This window comes from Euphorbia lathyris, chromosome 4 (genome assembly GCF_963576675.1).
Source record: "Euphorbia lathyris chromosome 4, ddEupLath1.1, whole genome shotgun sequence".
Classification (NCBI taxonomy): domain Eukaryota; kingdom Viridiplantae; phylum Streptophyta; class Magnoliopsida; order Malpighiales; family Euphorbiaceae; genus Euphorbia; species Euphorbia lathyris.
The window spans coordinates 24,239,180-24,242,527 of NC_088913.1; the positions used below are offsets into that span (position 1 = coordinate 24,239,180).

Consider the following 3,348-nt stretch of genomic DNA (forward strand, 5'->3'; position numbering starts at 1 on the left):
GTCATTACGGAACATTCTTGACATTACAACAGTTACCTCTGGCAACTACTATAAATAGATAAGAAGAGCAATCCCCAAGATGTATGTAAACATCACGATCACAAATATTCTTATTACAACTCTTGCTAACTTAAGCATTAGAGCAGATTCACAGTATGCCGACCTCTCTCTAACCAGTTGTTACTTCTATTTCAGGTGGCTGAAGGAGGTTTTAAGGCTATATGTAACATCCCTAAAACTCCAACACATGAGTCTCCCCACATTCATATATGTTTTCATAATTGAATACATACATTTTAGATTCATCTCGTTGTCATTTTTCATATGCATAATGCGATTACCGTACGATTAGTAGGCGATTAGTGAGATGTAACGATTGGTTAGCGAGAGTTAATTGAGTTAGGACATAAATGAATGAAAAAACATGTCCTTAATTGATTAAATTACACTCTTGGAGGGCTGAATTTGAGGTTTGTGAGCAAGCACCTCACTAAGCATGAGGTGTCACCTAATATTAAGACAAAATACACCTCTTCACTTTAAAACGATGTACACAGTTCAATTCTTATTATTTTCAGCCACAATTTCGACCATAGCTTCATCAAACCTTCCTTTTTCATACCCTAATGTCCTCCAAAGAAAACTCTTCCAATTTCTTCCATTTTCAAGCCAAACATGTCAAGTTAGGAAGCATACTAGGTGATAGACACAAATTGAAGGTTAGTATGCTGTTTTAGCTTTTTTTCTATGAGTTTGAGATTATGAAATACCTAGGTATGATGATAGAATTTGTTGTGGATGAGTTATGAATGAGTTTGTTAAGTTTTGGTGTTGTTTAAATTGGTTTTAGTTTGTCTAAATGAAAGATATGTATAAAGTGCCCTAAACATAAATATAGGGTACTGCTCTCAGTGTGGAACATGTTTTTCATCTTGATATTGTTTGAATTTGGAAATACATAAAGCATACACACTATGTTAATATATATGTTAAGAAACTCTCTGTAAAATATGGGACTTTAATTCAATATATAGGTGAAGAAAACCTAGATGGAACATGACTGCCTTGAAATTGAATGTCATGTGAGGCAGCCATGTTGATGTAGCATTTTGAGGACCTTAGATTCATAATTTGAGAAAGTTTATTGAACAAAAGTGTTCCTAAATACTTGAAGTATATGTCTGTAAAAGGATTTGGCAATTCATTGTGTTTAGTGTGAGCTAGATTGAGGGAATTATGGTAGATGCAAAGTTGAGTAGTTTGTTTCTTGGCTGGAAACATGACAGAATCATTTTGCATGCCATATATTGTGTAAAAGTGATATTAATGTGAATTTTGGATATGTTATATCCATATATGTCTAGTTTCAGTAGGTTCATGAAACAGGGAATTTGGATTCATATAAAGAGACGTATGGCAGAGTGTGTGCAAGTAGGTCATGTGACGATCTAAGACAAAAGGATTAGATTGCATGAACTTTGTGGAGTTAGTGTCTTGTAAATCATATAGCATGCGTTAGTTACATCTTCATTAAGTTTATGTTAAGACTAATTATATAAATGTTATGTGACATTAGGAGGACAAGGTGCAATTGAACGCACATCCAATCGTGTAGAATAGATCGAACCGAGTGCGACGGTAAGCATATTGCTTATATATGTGTATGAATGTATTGTGAATTGTAACTTGTTGAGTGTGAGATGTGGTTGAATCTTATGTGAATGATGTGAATAATGTTTGTGTGTTTGTGATACATTGTGATTGATACAAAAGTGATATGATTGAGTACATTGCAGTGTTATGAATATCCTAATAGAATAAAAGTTCAGAATTTTTTAATAAAATCTTAAAATGTAATAATTATACAGATTCATAATAATTGATTAAAATAAAAAACTATTCTAATTTTCAAAATGAAAGTTTAATTTAATAAAAACTTATAGTAAAGGAAATATATACACAAATATTTATTTATTTATTTAAAATAATATTTATTTATATAAAAATATTGAGAATTAACACTATTTAGGTGTTTAACACGAATGTTGTTATAAAAAAGATCAAGAAAGGTCAAGCAATTCATGTTTACAAAGGGATTTGGTAGTTCACGAGATACGTCGTTATGCGGAAACCAAAACTTGTAACTTCGGCCAGCTTCCATAGAACAATTCATTGATGCTGGCTACAAGATTGTTATAGGCGAGATTGTAATGACCTTCTAATTTCTTCGATTGCATTCAATAACTTAAAATTTCAATTGTCTATAAATTTTATTGAGAAATAAAAAGATATTTAATGTAATTGGACAAGAATAGGAGATTGTTTGGAACTTTTGAAACTTCAAAAGGACCGACCAAGTCTAAATGAGTCACATTCAGATATTTTCAATAGTTTAAAGATATATTTCACATTCCATTATTACATTTTTTTTTTACAATTTTGGTATCGTAGTGTTTTCAAAGGATCCATTCCAACGTAAATCAATCTTTGAAGACCGAGTGAGTTATGAAGCTCATAGACAAGACCTAACAAATATCATTAAATAATTTTTGGAAACAAAACTCAAACTACATGATATGATTCACAAGGTTTTCATATTTGTTTGAATACGAAGCCGATAAAAAAATGTCAGAAGTGGGATTTGAACCCACGCCCTCATAAAAGGACCAGAACTTGAGTCTAACGCCTTAGACCACTCGGCCATCCTGACTTATTGATATTGTTTAATTCCATGGAAACCAAGTAAACTTTGGGCTGAAGTAGTTGTCAGCAAGCCAAGTGAAATAATCAATACTAGCATTCAACGAGAAAAGGAATACATATTTAATATCTAACAACTAAAAAATAATATCGCGAGAATCAGATCTAATTAATATCAAATCGAATTTATAATTGGATATAATTTACTTCACCCAATCAAGTAACTCATATCTATATATATATATATAATTGAAAATTATTTTTATAAAATCAGAAATTGTAATAACCAAAGAAGTATATTTTTTCATTAAATTTAAAATAAAAATGAAAAATCCGGGTAATCTAAGGCCCCAGGTTGACCCTAGTTTTTATTAGATTGTTGAAGATTAACAAACCCACAAGATCAGACTGGAAACTTGAATAGCTCTGGTCCAACCGATCGGACCAACTGGTTTGATTCGAGTCTGATAATGTTGCTAAAAAGCAATGCTGTAGAAGCTGAACATGATATAAAATTAGATTTGTAGTGTGGAATCATGGATTACTTAGTTCAATTAAGTGATACGGGTCGGACCGGATGATAGAAGAAAAAAGTAAAAAATACTATTAAATTATATATGTAATTAATTTAAAATTATTTATAAATTA

General features: G+C 31.1%; 1 non-coding gene across 1 annotated transcript; it reads right to left on the bottom strand.

Annotated features, from left to right (window-relative positions):
* Positions 1-2,626: 2,626 nt before the first annotated feature.
* TRNAL-CAA (transfer RNA leucine (anticodon CAA)) lies at positions 2,627-2,710 on the bottom strand. The gene has a single exon. It is a non-coding gene; the product is annotated as a tRNA-Leu (tRNA).
* Positions 2,711-3,348: the final 638 nt, after the last annotated feature.